Source organism: Anolis carolinensis, unplaced genomic scaffold (genome assembly GCF_035594765.1).
Source record: "Anolis carolinensis isolate JA03-04 unplaced genomic scaffold, rAnoCar3.1.pri scaffold_10, whole genome shotgun sequence".
Classification (NCBI taxonomy): domain Eukaryota; kingdom Metazoa; phylum Chordata; class Lepidosauria; order Squamata; family Dactyloidae; genus Anolis; species Anolis carolinensis.
Genome location: NW_026943821.1, coordinates 24,377,857 through 24,397,453, shown reverse-complemented (window position 1 = coordinate 24,397,453; position 19,597 = coordinate 24,377,857). Strand labels below are relative to the sequence as shown.

The 19,597-nt window shown below is 44.1% G+C and overlaps 1 protein-coding gene across 2 annotated transcripts in view; it reads right to left on the bottom strand.

Moving 5' to 3' along the window:
• dlgap3 (DLG associated protein 3) overlaps window positions 1–19,597 on the bottom strand; it is a 208,240-nt gene that overhangs the window by 119,742 nt on the left and 68,901 nt on the right. For both annotated transcript variants that reach the window (XM_062962085.1, XM_062962086.1), the window contains exon 2: window positions 10,005–10,192. The gene's annotated coding sequence lies outside the window, so the exon portion shown is untranslated. The remainder of the gene's footprint in view (window positions 1–10,004; window positions 10,193–19,597) is intronic.

Genomic DNA, 19,597 nt, shown 5'->3' with positions numbered 1-19,597 from the left:
TCCTCTCATGTCCCTGCAAGCTAGAGTTGATGGACAGGAGCTCACCTGTCTTGAGAACCTACCGCAAGTTGCTTCTGGTGTGAGAGAATTGGCCTTCTACAAAGACGTTGCCCAAGGGATGTCCGGATGTGTTACCATACTGCTGGGAGGCTCCTCTCATGTCCCATAAACTATTGCTGACTGACGGGAGCTCACCTGTCTTGAGAACCTACCGCAAGTCGCTCCTGGTGTGAAAGAATTGGCCTTCTACAAAGACGTTGCCCAAGGGATGTCCGGATGTGTTACCATACTGCTGGGAGGCTTCTCTCATGTCCCTGCAAGCTAGAGCTGACTGACGGGAGCTCACCTGACTTGAGAACCTACTGGCAATGGTTCTCATGAGAATCAGCCAGGGATCGACTCTGAAAGGAATGTGGAGGAGACAGGAGGGTTACAGATAACTTAGTGTTTACAGATCTGACGGGATAGTGTGAAACAGAGACAAACTCAGTGTTCCCTGAGATTGAAAGATAGACAAAGGGAACCCAGGTGTGAGAAAGGGTGATGTCATTGGTAAGACCAAGTATTCTTAAGGATTTTGAGTCAAGGTTCAGTGGAGAGATCAACGTTGGATTTTCATGTGTCAAGATGCTTGTCTTGGGAGCTCCGAGTTAAGAGTTCTGTCTTGGATCTGTATCTTATTTTCCTGTTTACATTCCATGTCTCTGCTCACAGAGAGCTCTCTGTCAATGCAACTCCATCGCTTGATCTAGAAGCAAGTCTGCTTTCCTGTGCCAAGTTTGCTTTCCTGTAATATCTTGTGGATATATTCTGTTTGCTGGGACTTTTGGTTTCCATGAAAAGGACCTTGTTTTATGCTCTATGTTTCTATGGACTTATTGCTTCCAGCCTTGGTTTTGTACCTATCTTTTGGAACTGAACTTTTTCCCTTTTATGAACTATCTTTTGCCTATTGTCTAAATAAACTACAAAAGACTACTTCCTGTGTGTGGCTTGGTGTCTTTAGCAAGGTGAAGCTAACCTGAGGTGTGACATCAAGTAGGCGACTGGGCTGCAATAAAGGGAAATGGTCAATGTAACTGGGGCCTCACACAGACTTCATGGGCATTATTGGGAACTCTAGCATACGAGACACACGGAAGAGATGGTGAAGCTTTCTGCTGGGAATTGAGATTGTTGCAGGATGCAGCCTGAATCTTGGGCCATGTGATTGTCACGATTCCTGTCCGTACAGATCAGAAACATTCTTCCATTCCAAGCCTGAGTGGAGCTCCTCCTGAGAACAGATTGGCCTCTCTCGGAAGCGTTTTCCCCGTTTGCCAGTACAAGGAGTCATTAAGACACACTTGCCGGCAAATCCACTGGAGCACGGCACAAAACAGGCCCTTTTGCAAGGGAAATGAGAGAGAAGCTTTAAAAAAATTAAATTCAGAGCCGGGATTAAGGCTCCCAGCTGGGCCTTTTGCAACTTCCAAGGAGGAGAGGAGAGCGGAGTAGTTGCCAAGCAACTGCACAGCCTTTTTGCCAAGCCCTTTCGATGGAGAAGCAAAGAGGTTGGAGGGGTGATGGGTGTAGTAGTTGGCACAGAGATGGGTGAAAAGAGAACAAGCAGCAGTCGCCACGTGGACATACCTGTGCATACACACGGCTCGGCTAAAAAGGGGTGAGAGTAAATCCAGGATTTGGGAAGGAAGGAGTTGACGAGGGAAACTCCCTTGTTGTGATTTTTCCACCAACTTCCAACCTGTTTCCAGGGACAAAGTCCTGATTTTGAGCTATGAAGCCCTATATAGGTAGAGCATCCCTCATCCGAAATTTCAAAATCTTCTGAAATTGTCCATATGGATGGCTGCAATAGAGACACCTTTGCTTTCAGATGGTTCGATGTGCACAAGCATTGTTTTGTGCATACATTATTTAAAATATTGTGCACAAAATTGAGAGCATGTGCATAGGAGGCGAATATGAAACATAAACAAATTTCATGTTTAGACCTGGGTTCCATATCGAAGATACTTCATTGTGCACATATATGCAAAAATACAGGTATTCCAAAAACTTCCAAGCACTTTTAGTCCCAGGCATTTTGGACACGGTAGACTCAACCTTTAGTGCTCTGGGCCATGAAAGAACGCAAACTTAATTTCTGTTTCATATACACCTTATATCCACAGCCTGAGGGTTATTTTGTACGCAATATTTTAAATAATTTTGTGCCCGAAGCAAAGTTTTTGCATACTGAATCATCAGAAAACAAAGGTGGCCCTTTCCCTTTCTCAGTCACTCATGTGGACATTTTTGAACTATTTCAGATTTGGAATTCTGGATACGGGATGCTTAACCTGTACTATTTTCATTTCATATGTTTTTAATGATACATGTTAGGTAAAGGTAAAGATTTTCCCCTGACATTAAGCCTAGTCGTGTCCGACTGTGGGTTGGTGCTCATTTCCATTTCTAAGCCGAAGAGCCGCCGTTGTCCATAGACACCTCCAAGGTCATGTGGCCGGCATTATATTATAATAATAATAATAATAGATGTAGGTGAACTACAACTCCCAAACTCAAGGTCAATGTCCATCAAAGCCTTCCAGTATTTCCTGTTTGTCATGGGAGTTCTGTGTGCCAAGTTTGGTTTAATTCCATTGTTGGTGGAGTTCAGAATGCTCTTTGATTGTAGGTGAATTATAAATCCCAGCAACTACAACTCCCAAATGTCAAGGTCTATTTTCCCCAAACTCAACCAGTGTTCACATTTGGGCATTTTGGTTATTTGTGCCAAGTTTGTTCCAGATCCATCATTGTTTGGAGTCCACAGTGCTCTCTGGATGTAGGTGAGCTACAACTCCCAAACTCAAGGTCAATGCCCAACAAACCCTTTCAGTATGTCTTGTTGGTCACGGGAGTTCTGTGTGCCAAGTTTGGTTTATTCCCATCGTTGGTGGAGTTCAGAATGCTCTTTGATTGTAGGTGAACTATAAATCCCAGCAACTACAACTCCCAAATGACAAAATCAACCTCTCTCCCAACTCCACCAGTATTCAAATTTGGGCATTTTGGTTATTTGTGCCAAATCTGAATGAAAATACATCCTGCATATCAGATATTTATATTATGATTCACAACAGTAGCAAAATGACATTTAGGAAGTAGCAACGAAAATAATGTAATGGTTGGGGGTCGCCACAACATGAGGAACTGTTGTGACTCAGCCTTTGTGTGACTCCGATGAGGATTCAGGGATGCCGTTTCAAGATGATGGGATTCAGGTTCAGGATGAGTTTCAAGATGACTCTGACGGGAATTATGGGATTCAGGTCCAGGATGTCCCTGCTGTGAGCAGATAGGCTTTCCCACGGGAAGAAATGATGTTGTTACTGATGATGGTTTTCAGGTGCAAGAAGCAGAAAGGGAGGTAGCTCCCATCCTGATAACACTAACGAGTCCTGTGGCCTTGAAAGTGAAAGCGATGAGGCCGTGTCTCTAGATCGGGCCAGTAGTTTGGAATTTCTGGGGTTGTGTAGAAGCCTCAGAATAGCTAATAAGAGGGAGGTCAAAGGGCAAAGAAATGCCTTCATGTTATGCTATTAAAACAGTATGTTGAGAGGGAAATCTTCATCAAAGCAATTCCTTGCTTGAATCAAGAACTAAGTCTGCTTTCCTGCTTGGATGTATCTTCATTTCTGGGACTTTGACTTTGTTTTAAGGACCTTGCTTTATGCCTAAGGTCTCCATGGATTTGTTCTTACAACCTTGTTTTTGTAACTATATTTTGGAACTGAACTTCTGCCTTTCATGAACTATCTTTTCCTTATTTCCTAATAAACTGCAAAAGACTATGATCTGTGTGCAGCCTGGTGTCTTTAGCAAGGTGAAGCTAACCTGAGGTGCGACAGGAACTAAGGGGTATTAAGGGGTCGTGGCATAAGAAAGGTTGAGAACCACTGCTCTTGAGGGTCGCTGCCCATTCGTGACCCCTCTTTTGTGGCCCCATTTCTGCTAGCGCTGAATAACCAGGGCTTGCAAAGAGAAGCAGGACAAGAAGCAGCGGCTGCTAGGCCCGAATCCAGGTCAGACTTTCCTTTAAGGTGAGCGATATCAAGCTCAGGCCTCCAATTCCAGCTCAAGCTGAGCCAGTTCTTGAAATCTGTTTCCTGGCTTCCCTGCCGTCTCTAGGTAATGCAGCCCATATGGTCCCAGGGACGGCATCCAGCCTTCCAAGCCGGCGGCCACAAGGCAAAGCAAAGCGAGCTAAGCGGGAAGGCAGCGATTAACCTGCCTCTCCCTGGCTGGGGCTGCCTGCCGAAATCGGATGACTCAATCCCACGTCCAGGGCTGTCGGAGAGACGTTCTCCTCAAAGCTCCTCCACGTGGCCTTGTTTTATTTGGTTTTATTTTGCTCAAATGGGCAGCGATGTGGCAACCAACCCTTGCGGGCATCCTGCCTGTCCTCAACAATGCACTGATGTCACTGAGCAGGGAAGCGCGGGGGGCTGTGAGTCAGTGCGCCCCCGGATTCACAGGCCACATCTGCCACAGGCTCCAGAAAGCCTTCCTAGCAATGCTGATTCCCCCCATTCGAACCCAAGGACTGCTGGAGCTCTGACAACATTTCTACTCTGGAGTTAAGATTGTGAAAAAAAGGAGCAGAAAGCCCGACTAGCCTCTGCCTTGCAATGCTGAGATGTATTGTCTTTCTATGCAGATTGTGGCAATTATTTCTCAATGTGCATCCGTACATCTCAATTAGCATGTGCAAATGTGATGCAAATCAGCGTCCTCTTCTGTCGCCTTGTTTTTTTGGCGTGTGGACAGGCAGCTGGCTGTTTACACAGCTTCCTCCACTCACGGGGGATAGGAAGTAGCATCCGGTTTTGGGCACATCTGTCACTGCGGTGAATATAGGGTTGTGTTGTACTGAGGGAGCTTACAAAAGGCTTTGAGATTCCATATGGATGTTTAGAGGAGCCCCGGTGGCGAAGTGTGTTAAAGCACTGAGCTGCTGAACTTGCAGACCGAAAGGTCCCAGGTTCAAATCCTGGGAGCGGAGTGAGTGCTTGCTGTTGCTCCAGCTTCTGCCAACCTAGCAGTTTGAAAACATGCCAATGTGAGTAGATCAATAGGTACTGCTCCGGCGGAAAGGTAACGGCACTCCATGCAGTCATGCCAGTGGCCACATGACCTTGGAGGTGTCTATGAACAACGCCGGCTCTTTGGCTTAGAAATGGAGATGAGCACCAACCCACAGAGTCAGACATGACTGGACTTAACGTCAGGAGAAAACCTTTACCTTTACCTTAAGGATGTTTTACTCCAAAAAGACCTGAATGGGTGGACCTAGTTTGGACCATTTCAGAGGCAACAGGTGACTTGAAGGCACATCCTTTACTCCAGCTCAGGGTATTTTTCTCTTTCCAGGGATTGTTGTAAAGAGGAACTCATTTTAGTTGTATCCAACATCACTAGGCTAAAAAGTAGTCCTCCAGTTTCCTGGTGCTTTTAAAGACACAGGAGCAGGACATCCCAGGTTTTCTCACTCTGATTGGTCCTGATGCGAATTTGAGTGAAAGTACGAGGGTTATCCAGAAAGTAGGTTACGTTTTGGAATTAAAAATGAACAAAGTATAGGAGAAAACATTTACCATATGCATTTGAAAGCCTCACCCAAATACCACTTCTCAACATAGTTGCCATTCAAATCTAGGCACTTGTCATAGCGATGAATGAGCTTGGCAACTCCTTCCCCACAAAGCTCTGCCGCTTGCGTCCTCAACGCAGCATTTTAGCGACGATGCGCAGCTGTGGGAAGGGGTGATCCGCTGGTTGAGGACGCAAGCGGCAGAGTTTTGTGGGGAAGGAGTTGCCAAACTCATTTATCGCTGTGATAAGTGCCTAGATTTGAATGGCAACTATGTTGAGAAGTGGTATTTGGGTGTGGCTTTCAACTGCATATGGTAAATATTTTCTCCTATACTTTTTGAGGACGCAAGCAGCAGAGTTTTGTTGGGAAGGAGTTGCCAAGCTCATTCATCGCTATGATAAGTGCCTAGATTTGAACGGCGACTATGTTGAGAAGTGGTATTTGGGTGTGGCTTTCAACTGCATATGGTAAATATTTTCTCCTATAATTTGTTCATTTTTAATTTCAAAATGTAATCTACTTTCTGGATAACTCTTGTATTTGAGATTCTACAGTGCAGGTGCATCCATAGTCTTTGATGTGTCTGCCACTGAAAACAATAGTCACACTACTCCCAGTTTTGTCATATCATCCATGCCATCCTCATCTGTTTCTTGGCAAATAATTTAGGTTAAAATATTTGAGATGAAAAAAGAAACCTAGCGCATAGGTGGGCATGGCAGAGAATGTATTAAACCTGGGGGCAGCTCATCTGTTCTGTTTTCTCGCTTGGCTTGAGGGGTGGGCTGGGAGGGAAGCCCCCTTAAATGTGCAGATGTGGTGCTCATGAGAAACATTAGTATGCTCTAATGCAAATGCGGAGGTGCATGAACGGCAATGTCGGTCCCGGGAGCATGGCAAGACGTGTGCTTCGTTTGCCTGGCTGACCCTTTTGACATGACATAGCGGAGCATCTGCCGCCGTGTTCCGGCTGTTCCTCTCCCAAAGCGGTGCACGGGGAGATGTCTTGCCTGCGCATGGCTTCACATATTCTCACCCTGATGAAGGCAGGGCTGTTCGGGCGAAGGGCACAACAGATTCCAATACGCAGATGCAACACGATTCTTATACCAAGCTCCCAATAAATCGGATGGGGAGCAAGGACAGTCAGCCCTACACATTTGCAAAGGTTAGGAGCGAAGGACTCTTACTAAAGTGGGGGGGGGGGGGGGAGCAAATAAAAACATTATTTTTTAAACCTGAAAGACCTCTCTATGCAATATTGGAGGATGCACACATGCCTAGGAAAATGTTCTCTCAAAAAACCTCTAGCGTTGGGCTTCTTAAACTTTCCCACTCGCAACTCCTTTTGGTTCAAGAAATATTTACGTGATCTTCAGGTATATAAAATAGCTATAAACACCAAACATTTACTGATAACAAACCAGCATTTCCAAGGCTTGAGAAAACAGGCTAATTTTTCATTTTATGAAGTACAGCTGAAGCATCTTCTGCAGTCGAGCTTGGCGTAAATATCTAAAACAGCCACTAGGTGGCATTCAGAAAATTTCTACTGTTACCAACTCTTTCAGGACCCCAACAATGAGCAAAGAAGAATAAGCAACCTTGAATACAATGCCTCAAGTTATGGATTGTCCTTAAGATGTGGCTGGATTGCAAATAAACACCAAATGTTTACTGATAACAAACCAGTATTTGCACGGCTTGCTAAAACAGGCTAATTTTTCATTTTATGAACTACAGCTGAAGCATCTTCTGCAGTCGAGCTTGGCGTAAATATCTAAAACAGCCACTTGGTGGCATTCAGAAAACTTCTACAGTTACCAACTCTTTCAGGACCCCAACAATGAGCAAGGAAGAATAAGCAACCTTGAATACAATGCCTCAAGTTATGGATTGTCCTTAAGATGTGGCTGGATTGCAAATAAACACCAAATGTTTACTGATAACAAACCAGTATTTGCATGGCTTGCTAAAACAGGCTAAATTTTTCCTTTTATGAAGTATAGCTGAAGCATCTTCTGCAGTTGACCTTGGCGTAAATATCTAAAACAGCCACTAGGTGGCATTCAGGAAACTTCTACCATTACCAACTCTTTCAGGACCCCAACAATGAGCAACGAAGAATAAGCAACCTTGAATACAATGCCTCAAGTTATGGATTGTCCTTAAGATGTGGCTGGATTGCAAATCCTAGCAACCCGCACCAGCGCAACCCATGGTGAGGAATGCTGGGAGTTGTAGTCCATCAACCTTTAGAAGGCTCCACAAGTCCCACAATGTTGGAGAACGAGGTCCTGCATTGAAGCCTGAAAGCATACTTCTTTCTCGCTGCTTTGGAATTATGCTATGGTTTTAGGTACATGCCTGTTCGCAGAGGAAGGCCTCAGACTTGCGAAAGGAAACAAAGCTCACAGCAGCGATTACATGAGTGAGCAGCTCTCGCTGCCCAGGCTTAAAGATCAAAGAGGATTTCCAAGGGTCGCCGTACAAATTGATATTTAATTTTAGTTACAACGCAGGTGCTGCTTGGAGTAGATCAGCGGGAGAACCCCGGTGAACTGGAGGCAAACAGCAGGAGTACAGGTTGCATCTCCCTTATCCGAAATGCTTGAGACCAGAAGTGTTTGGGATTTAGAAATTTGTTATAGTATCTAAGATCCCATTGGTTAGTCCTAGCTGTTGAGTAGTGAGTCAAAATGTGTTGATGTGGTCTGTCTACAAGTTTGTTGTATTTTTTCCGGGCTGTATGGCCATGTTCCAGAAGTATTCTCTCCTGACGTTTCGCCCACATCTATGGCAGGCATCCCACCATAGATGTGGGTGAAACGTCAGGAGAGAATACTTCTGGAACATGGCCATACAACCCGGAAAACATACAACAACCCTGTGATCCCGGCCATGAAAGCCTTCGACAAGTTCTTTTCCAACTGATGGAGATTCCAAAGCAAACCTATCATGACTTGCTCAAGGTCATCCGGAGTTGTATTTCTCACACACGTAAGTCCACTTATGACAACGTAAGTCACCAATAGGATTCTAGTCTTCATTCTTTAAATAGAATTTTCCACTGACTCCAAAGGTTATGGATCACAACGCACAGGAACCCAAACCAACATGGGCAAGAACCATGCTGGCTAGGGTTGATGGATAATGTAGTCCCACAACACACGTGAAGCCTTTGGGGAGGCTATCAAGTTAGAGAAGGCCAAAGCTAGACCATCCAAGACTGGCAGTACATTCAGAAGGAATCACAGTACATCCCCCATATCTGTGGGGTATTTCATTCCTATGAGAAACTGGACAACTGTGAACTCTGTTGAAGTGAAGAACCTTTGGTGTGCCCTCAAGTCAACCACTAACTTATAGTGACTTCTACGGTTTTCTTCTACAAGGAGTACTTGGAGGTGGTTTATCTCTCCATTCCTTTGAATATAGCATCTAGTAGTGGTTCTCAACCTGTCTGTCCCCAGGTGTTTTGGCCTACAACTCCCAGAAATCCCAGCCAGTTTACCAGCTGTTAGGATTTCTTGAAGGCCAAAACATCTGGGGACCCATAGGTTGAGAACCACTGCAGTAGAACTTAGGTCAGTGGTTCTCAACCTGTGTGTCCACAGATGTTTTTGGCCTACATCTCCCAGAAATCCCAGCCAGTTTACCAGCTGTTAGGATTTCTTGAAGGCCAAAACGTCTGGGGATCCACAGGTTGAGAACCACTGCAGTAGAACTTAGGTCAGTGGTTCTCAACCTGTGTGTCCACAGATGTTTTTGGCCTACAACTCCCAGAAATCCCAGCCAGTTTACCAGCTGTTAGGATTTCTTGAAGGCCAAAACGTCCGGGGATCCACAGGTTGAGAACCACTGCAGTATAACTTAGGTCAGTGGTTCTCAACCTGTGTGTCCACAGATGTTTTTGGCCTAAAACTCACAGAAATCCCAGCCAGTTTACCAGCTGTTAGGATTTCTTGAAGGTCAAAACATCTGGGGCATATAGTATGGCATATAGTATCCAGTCTTCCTTGGTGGTCTCCTGTCATATCCAAGTCCTGACCCTGTTTAACTTCCAAGTTCAGATAGGATTTGCTGCCTTCAGGGTATTTAGGCCTATTAGCCAACGCTGGCTCACAGTTAATTATGTATACCATTATTTTAAAAAATTAAAACCAGAATAGCAAAATGAGAACGGCTTCTGTACAACTTCAGCCAATCTGGCTAATCCGCTAACCCTCTCATTGCTTCGTCTTCCCATTAAGTCTCTCCGAATGCTGCCTCCGCCCCGCAGCAGAGTGTCCTTTGCAGTGGCTTTTGCTCCCGCACATCCTGCTCTGTCTCGGCTTATGAAAAACAACGGATGGGTAATTACCGTGACTGGAGGTCTTTGCGCTCGCCTTTCTCTGCGAAGGCCTCCTGCTCATTATTTGCCGGGGACGCTCCCGATCTCACTCTGGCTAAGTCTCGGGGATGAGAATCCGACTAATGAGATGTGTGCAAATATTATACTTCCTCCGCTTTGCTCGCCTCTCGCCTTTCCCAGCCCAGGAGGAGCTTCATCTGCAGGAAGAAGGTGGAGAAGAAAAAGAAGAATAAAAAAACCTGTGTTTGTACAGTTGGCATGGAAGGAAAGGGGATCAAGAAGGAGGGGAGAACAGCTGAAGTGAGGCCATAAGTGGGGAAGAGAGATAAGTCAGAAAAGCAAGGCCTTGGCCAAGATCTGGGAGCAAGTTGGCCTTCATTGGGCGATGCGTTGGGTGATGCATTGGGTGATATATTGGGCCTACAGGCTATTAGGAATTGTGGGAGTTGAGGTCCAAAACACCTGGAGGGCTAAAGTTTGCCCATGCCTGGTATACCATATATACTCGAGTATAAGCCAAGTTTTTCAGCCCTGTTTTAGGACTGAAAAGCCCCCGCTTGGCTTATACTCGAGTGAGGGTCCTGGTTCACTTATATTCGCATTGGCTTATACTCGAGTACAGTAGAGTCTCACTTATCCAACATAAACGGGCCGGCAGAATGTTGGATAAGCGAATATGTTGGATAATAAGGAGGCATTAAGGAAAAGCCTATTAAACATCAAATTAGGTTATGATTTTACAAATGAAGCACCAAAACATCATGTTAGACAACAAATTTGGCAGAAAAAGTAGTTCAATACGCAGTAATGCTATGTAGTAATTACTGTATTTATGAATTTAGCACGAAAATATCACGATATATTGAAAACATTGACTACAAAAATGTGTTGGATAATCCAGAACGTTGGATAAGCGAGCGTTGGATAAGTGAGACTCTACTGTATATCCTAAAATGATACTTTTTAATATATTGGGTTTATGGTTCCCGTCCCCTTGATCTGGTCATGTAAGTGTGATTTATCGTTATAATTGTACTATTTTACCTTGTTTAATAATGTGTGTTATGTCGTTATGTAATGTTGTGTTGCTTTTATGACTGTAAACCGCCCTGAGTCCCATCCGGGAGATAGGGCGGTATATAAATATAGTTGTTGTTATTATTATTATTATTATTATTATTATTATTATTATTATTATTATATGGTACATTTATTATTATTGGTATTATTACATTTATAATTTTACTCTATTAATTATTGTTATTGCATTTTATTTATTTATTTATTTATTTATTTACAGCATTTATACTCCGCCCTTCTTTCTCACCCCGAAGGGGACTCAAGGTGGATCACATTACACACATAGGCAAACATTCAATGCCTTTTAATATAGAACAAAGACAAGACAAACATAGGCTCTGAGTGGGGCTCGAACTCATGACCTCCTGGTCAGAGTGATTCATTGCAGTTAATTGCACTGCCTTGCTCTCCCGCCTGCGCCACAGCCCGTTTTTATTGTAACTACTACATTTATTTTACTCTATTTTTATTATTGTGATTACATTTATTATTTTACTCTGTTTATTATTACATTTATTATTTGACTGTATTTATCAGTCTTATTACATTTTTTATTATTTTACTCTATTATTATTAAAAGGATACATAAGCACATTTACATTGAAGAAGATGAGAATGATGATTTAATCAGAGTTGGAAAGCCTTTTTATTCCAACACTTTGCACCTTATCACTATACTATTCCACCAGAAGTTATAATGCACTGCACCTTGTTAACCTTATTCCTCGCCCTTAGTCTGAAAATTAAAGTACCAACTATAACGCTCCAGGGCATTGAACATGTTTTAATTGTTTTTAAATTGTTGTTGTATGCTTTTTCTTGATGTATTTATTGCTGTGTTTGGATTTGTTTTTACTGTTGTATTTTTATATTGTTTGGGCATGGTCCCTTTGTAAGCTGCCCCGAGTCTCCTTGGGGAGATGGGGCAGGATATAAGAATTATTATTATTATTTTATTTTATTATAACACAGCAAACAAGATAGATATGCTGGATTTCGTATCACAAAATCACAAGTCGAACACTTCCCAAGTGTCTAGGACTGTGTGATGTATTTTCGGATGATGCGTGCAGATCCCAGTCGGGTGGCCTTTTGCAGTTGGCAGATTGTAATTTTGTCAATGTCTATTGTTTCCAAATGCTGGCTGAGATCTTTTGGCACGGCATCCAGTGTGCCGATCACCACTGGGACCATCTGCACTGGTTTCTGCCAGTCTTTACAGTTCAATCTTGAGGTCCTGGTAGCGGCTGAGTTTTTGCTGTTGTTTTTCGTCAATGCAACTGTCACCTGGGATGGCAATATCAATAATCCAAACCTATTTCTTTTCCACAACTGTGATGTCTGGTGTGTTGTGTTCCAGAACTTTATCAGTCTGGATTCAGAAGTCCCACAGTATCTTTGCGTGCTCATTTTCCAATACTTTTGCAGGTTTGTGATCCCACCAGTTCTTTACTGCAGGGAGGTGGTACTTGAGGCATAAGTTCCAATGGATCATTTGGGCCACATGGTTGTGCCTCTGTTTGTAGTCTGTCTGTGCGATTTTCTTACAGCAGCTGAGGATATGATCAATTATTATTATTATTATTATTATTATTATTATTATCTTAAATTCCCCAGTTAGTGTAATTTTATTGGTATCTATTTTTATTTCTGAAATTTACTGCTCTCGACTTATACTGGAGTCAATGTTTTCCCTCTTTTTTTGTGGTAAAATTAGGTGCCTCAGGTATATATGGTATATGGTAATTTTTGTAGCCTATAGAACAAGTCATTCATTTTTACATTACAACGACAGGTTTAACGTTGAAAACTAGGGGTGGGGTGGCCATCCAGATTTCATCGGATTCCAACTCCTTGCATTCCTCACCTTCGATTACTCTGGCTAGAACTGAACACGGAATTATAGGCAAATAACATCCAGAGGACTGCATAATTCATCCTCTTTCTTCTCCTTTTCTTGCAGATGGAGACATGGTGGCCGTTCCATGCAGGACCACAACAAGGACAAAAGGATAATGCATAGTGGTGTGACCTTTGCATGTGATCGTCTGTAGTTGTCTGCATGCAAATTTGGGGACAATGGCTGAAAAATGGAAATGCTGTTCCTCTCGGCCTGATGTAGAAGACGGTGGTAGAGTGATCTCATCCGTACTTGCCATCCGTTCCGCTTCCCAAGTCAACAAGACGGGCATCTTCAAGGTCCCTTCTTGTCTTTAAAGCCTAGACAGACCTTCAAGATGAATGACTTTGGGGAGCCACCACCTTTTCCTGCTCTTATCTTGGATCAATGATTCGAGATAAGAGGATTTTTTTTTGTGTCAGGAGCAACCGGAGTTGCTTCTGGAGTGAGAGAATTGGCTGTCTGCAAGGACGTTGCCCAGGGGATGCCTGGATGTTATTTTTTTTTGATGTTTTACCATCCTTGTGGGAGGCTTCTCTCATGTCCCCGCATGGAGCTGGAGCTGACAGAGGGAGCTCATCCGTGCTCTCCCCGGGTGGGATTCAAACCTGGCAGCCTTCAGGTCAGCAACCCAACCTTCAAGTCACGAGGCTTTTATCCCCTAGGCCACTGGAGGCTCCAAGAGGATGTTGAAAATCTAAGAAATAGACTCCGTTGTGCAACCTAGGAAGCTGTTGCATGGTCTCACTTAGGTTCCTTCTACATATAAAATCCAGATTATCTGCTTTAAACTAGACTATATGGCAGTGTAGACTCATATAATCCAGTAATGTGGATTATCTACTTTGATAATCTAGATTATATGGCAGTGTGGAAGGGACCTCAAACCTTTAGTTTCTCCATAAAAAGCTTGCCAGCTAAATACTGACAGTGCTATAAAGGGGTCATAAGAAAATAAGAACAGAGCTTCTTATTGCCATGTTTTCAAACTGCTGGGTTGGCAGAAGCTGGGGCTAACAGCGGGAGCTCATGCCACTCCCCGGATTCGAACCAACCACAAATGAGCATAAAACGCAGAGCTCCCCAAAAGTATCCCTTTCCATTTACCCTCTCCTGAAAATGAATGCTTGCTTCATATTTATTGTAATGTTGACACGAAAGGGCATTTCCCTTTGGTATTAAAATAAGAGCAATCAACGTTGGATGTAACTCAGGAACAGAAAGGCGTTTTTGTGGGATGTGACAATCTTGATGGAAATAGCATTTTATGCATCTTGAGACCTGTTGTGAAACAATGCGCACTTCAGCTTCGAGTACTCTCGTGCTTGCGGTGCTTGCAGGCTATTTCTGAGAAATCAAAAGCTCGGGAAATGATGTGAATATTTTCCAACTGTTGAAATGCACATATCAATGTGGGGGACATTTCAGAGAAAGCAAGAGCTCACCCCGCTATAGGCTGGCCTCGAACTCATGACCTCTTGGTCAGAGTGATTTATTGCAGCTGGCTGCTCACCAGCCTGCGCCACAGTAGCATTGAATGGCTTTTCAGCTTCAAAGCCTGGCTACTTCCTGCCCGGGGAAATCCTTTGCTGGTAGCTGTTAGCTGGTCCTGATTGTTTCCTGCTTGGAAACAATGCTCCCAGGCAGGAAACGTCAGGCTATGAAGCTGCAAAGCCATTCAGTGCTAATCCAGCTAGCCCATTGCAACATTCACACTTGCCTCAAGCAGACAAGAGTTCTTTCTTTTTCCCGCCATGGACATCATTCCACAGATATATAAACCCCACTTGCCTGCGCCACAGCCCGGCCCCATTAGCATTGAATAGCCTTGCAGCTTCAAAGCCTGGCTGCTTCCTGAGTGGGGGAATCCTTTGTTGGGTTCAAAGCCGAGACAGGAAACAATCAGGGCCAGCTCAATGACTCATTCAAACAACAAAATCCAAATTTAAAATTTACTATGGACAAGCCACTAGTTTTACGTACCCTTGCCCCCACCTAAACCTTACCTTAAGGGAATAATTACAGTAGAGTTTCACTTATCCAAGCTAAATGGGCCAGCAGAAGCTTGGATAAGCGAATATCTTGCATAATAAGGAGGGATTAAGGAAAAGCCTATTAAACATCAAATTAGGTTATGATTTTACAAATTAAGCACGAAAACATGGTGTTCTACAACAAATTTGACAGAAAAAGTAGTTCAATACGCAGTAATGTTATGTAGTAATTACTGTATTTACGAATTTAGCACCAAAATATCACGATATATTGAAAACATTGACTACAAAAGTGGCTTGGATAATCCAGAAGCTTGGATAAGCGAGGCTTGGATAAGTGAGACTCTACTGTAATTTTAATTTTAATCTTTTTATTCTATATTTGCACATCTACCTAGGAGTGGGTTGGTAGGCTAGTAGGCCGGGATGCTTTGTATCTATACATGGTTTTACTGTATGTATGGGTAAGTGTGTACGTTTTGTATGTTTCACATGTTTTGATATGGTCAAAATTGACTAATCAATAAAGAGTTGTTGTCGTTGACTCATTCTGTGTCTAGATCAGGCCTGCACAGTCTTTGGCTCTCCAGGTGTTTGTGACTCCAACTCCCAGAAGCCCTGGCCAGCTTGTCCAGTGGTCAGGAATTCTGGGAGCTGAAGTCCAAAAGGGTGAACAAGAGATGACATCCCAGCTAATGGAAAGCAATAGTACATCGAAGCAACATGACCAATGCCATGTCTCCTTCATGGATTTGTGGCAGAGATAAAGGAGGAAACCTCCCTGTCCCACTCCACCTTCAGTTCCAAGTCAGTCTTGCAAATAAGGCTCCTTTTTGAGGAAGACCTGCCTGTCATCCGTGCATCTTAATAGCTCTGTTGCCAGGCGCAGGTTACGTGAGAAGATCTCATGCGCCTGTGTTCGTGTTGCCTGGTGGGTGTTGTGTTCTAGATGCAACAGACTGGAAGTGTAGGCAGTGGCAGAGTGTTACCTCTCCGAGTGCAAGCGCGCCTCCTGACCGTTGCCATAGGCACACCCCCTCCCTCTCCAAGGAGGGTCCAAAAAGGACGGGCAGTTGGCTCGATCCAAGTTACAAAAGATCCCAGCAGTGGGTCTTTTGTAAAGTCAATGCCTCTTAATTCTCCGTGTAAGACTAAGGAATCCAATGTATGTATGCATGTGTATGTATGTATGTATGTATGTATGTATGGGGCCCTGGTGGCACAGTGTGTTAAAGCGCGGAGCTTCTGAACTTGCGGACCAAAAGGTCCCAGGTTCAAATCCCAGGAGCGGAATGAGCACCCGCTGTTAGCCCCAGCTTCTGCCAACCTAGCAGTTCGAAAACATGCAAATGTGAGTAGATCAATAGGTACCGCTCCGGCGGGAAAGTAACGGCGCTCCATGCAGTCATGCCCATTGTCACATGACCTTGGAGGTGTCTGTGGACAACGCCGGCTCTTCAGCCTGGAAATGGAGATGAGCACCAACCCCCAGAGTCGGCCACGACTGGACTTAACGTCAGGGGAAACCTTTACCTTTACCTATGTATGTGCAGGTGTAGGTGGAATATAAATACTATAAATAAATAATAAATAATAATATCCAGTTTGCTATTTGCTGCCCCAGAGGATACAAACAGGTCTCATAGTTTTGAGTTACAGCAGAGTAGACTTTGTTTCATCATTCGAAGGCATCGTCAGCAATGGAACCAATTACACCATGGATACTTGAAATCACAGATACTATTATGTGTTGTTCCGTCTCCCAGGGGTTTGATTTGCATTTTTCCATAGTTGTAGGAAATAGCACCCTTTTTTGCATTTTTTCCAGGGTTGCTGCAGACACAACAGCACCCTGACAGTTAACCATTAGCAGAGATTTGTAACCATCTGCAAAGCTTTTGCTGCTGAAAGCTTGCAAAGTATCCTCTTGTTTTTGAAACCGCCCCTTTTCCTAGGGATGAAACCTCCATTTTGAAAAGCCTTTTTGCCTTTTTGCAGAAGAGAAAGGATCTCAGATGTGCTTGTGGTCAAGGTAGGCCAGCTCAGACAAGCCATCATAAGTACTGACCTCCTGCCTTTGAAACTGGTACTGAGCGTAAATAGGGAAAGACCTGCTCTTTCTAATATAGCAACTCAGCACTGGGGCAGAGAATATCCCAGGATTTCTCTGCCATTGGAAGAAGCTCCAATTACGTTGTCTCCAAGCTAGCTTTGAGCTTAGATAGTGAAAGACCTGCTCTTTCTGACATAGCAGCTCAGGGCTAGGGTAGAGAGGATCTCAGGATCTCTTCGCCTTTGGAAGAAGTTAACCCAGCAACTAAGGGGAAAAGCAAGAAAGGAACGTCTGCAAGGTTTTATAAGCTGACTATTTGTATTTGTAACCTCAACAATTTGTGCCAAGTCTGCCAAGGACTTTGAGAAAATAAAATCTTGTTTGATTGTTCAACTTGAAGTGACTTTGGTTACTGGGATTCCTGAGTTTCAAAGTAAGGCCCCCGCAGTTCACCCGGGCAAAGAAAGAAGCACATCTTAAAGCTCTAAAAGGTGCCTGGGTGTGACGGCATATGTGTCATTAAATTAAATTATACCCCTCCCAGTATACCATACAGTTGCACTGGAGGACCTAGAGATTTCTAGAGCGGTATCCTTCCTAGGAATTTGCTAGGTCCTCCAATAACAATTCTCCTCTGAGTGCCCAGCTCATCTGCTCACGTCAGGAAGCCGAGCTGACAGTTGCCCGAGCTGGAGCCAAAGCACTGAAGAGGTTAATGCATGAGTAATGGGGGAGAACTCATCCTTGGAAGAGAGACAGCTGTCTCCATAGCTGGCTCTGGGTGCCTTGCCAGCTGGCCGGACTTCCAACCGGCTCAGCTGTTTGCCTTGGTGTCTTTGCCAAAGATCGGAGTTCAGATAGAGAAGGGTTTACAGTCATCCAGCAATGGGAGTAAATTGCATATGTGCATCCCGTACTTTTTGATCCCCTTTGCTGGAACTTCTATTAAGTTGTTCCATAACTCCATAGCAACTGAGTCAGAGTTGGGAAGAGGACCGGACACTACGGTGAGGGGAGTGGAGGCAAATGCTGGGCCAGGGAGGGGGGTAGACAGCACTGGGAGTCTTTTGAGCCCCTTAGCCATTACCTTTCATTGGCAGATTGAGACACGTGCCTTTCATTGGCTATCCAGTTCCCCTGCTGCCAAGAGATATTGGAGAGGATACTATCCCATTATAAGGAGCCCCGGTGGCGAAGTTGTTAAAGCACTGAGCTGCTGAATTTGCAGACCAAAAGGTCCCAGGTTCAAACCCCGGGAGCGGAATGAGCGCCTGCTGTTAGCTCCAGCTTCTGTCAACCTAGCAGTTCGAAAATAATAATAATAATAATAATAATAATTTTATTCTTGTACCCCACCTCCATCTTCCGTGGGGACTCGGGGCGGCTTAGAAATGCAGAACAAAAGTACAATAACATCAGGAACTGAACAACAACGCAAATGAAAATTTAAAAAGACATAAATAAAATGACAATAATAAAACACAGGTTAAAATACAGCAATAGAGTCATAAAAATGGACTGGGCAAAAGTGCACTAAATAAGACTTGTAAACATGGTGGAAGTTAAAGTGCTATAAGATCATGGGGGAGAAACCTTAAAAAGGGGGGTGAACCCTGAGACTAGTATGGGAAGTTTATCATTGCAAATAACATGCAAATGTGAGTAGATCAATAGGTGCCGCTCCGGCGGGAAGGTAACGGCGCTCCATGCAGTCATGCCGGCCACATGACCTTGGAGGTGTCTATGGACAACGCCGGCTCTTTGGCTTAGAAATGGAGATGAGCACCAACCCCCAGAGTCAGACATGACTGGACTTAATGTCAGGGGAAACCTTTACCTTTACCTTTTTACTATCCCATTGTAGAGTGGTCCTCAAAAAGAGGACAAGGGTCCTGTATTCTTAACAGAGATCAGAAAAAGGAATTTGTTGGCCTCTGTGTGTCCCAAATCCATCTCTAGACCATTGGGTCTCAACCTTTGTCATTCAGGTATTTTGGACTTCAGTTTCCATAATTCCCAACAGCTGGTAAACTGGCAGGGAATTCTGAGAATTGAAGTCCAAACCACCTGGAGGATCAAAGGTTGAGAACCTCTGCAGGAATGGCCCTTGGGGCTTCTTCCAACTCTATAATTCATAGAATCATAGAATTGTAGAGTTGGAAGAGACCTCATGGGCCATCCAGTCCAACCCCCTGCCAAGAAGCAGGAAATCACATTCAAAGCACCCCTGACAGATGGCCATCCAGCCTCTGCTTAAAAGCCTCCAAAGAAGGAGCCTCTACCACTGTCCGAGGCAGAGAGTTCCACTGCCGAACAGCCCTTCTCACAGCGAGGAAGTTCTTCCTGATGTTCAGGTGGAATCTCCTTTCCTGTAGTTTGAAGCCATTGTTCCCTTGTGTCCTAGTCTGCAGGGCAGCAGAAAACAAGCTTGCTCCCTCCTCCCTATGACTTCCCTTCACGTATTTGTACATGGCTATCATGTCTCCTCTTAGCCTTCTCTTCTGCAGGCTAAACATGCCCAGCTCTTTAAGCCGCTCCTCATAGGGCTTGTTCTCCAGACCTTTGATCATTTTAG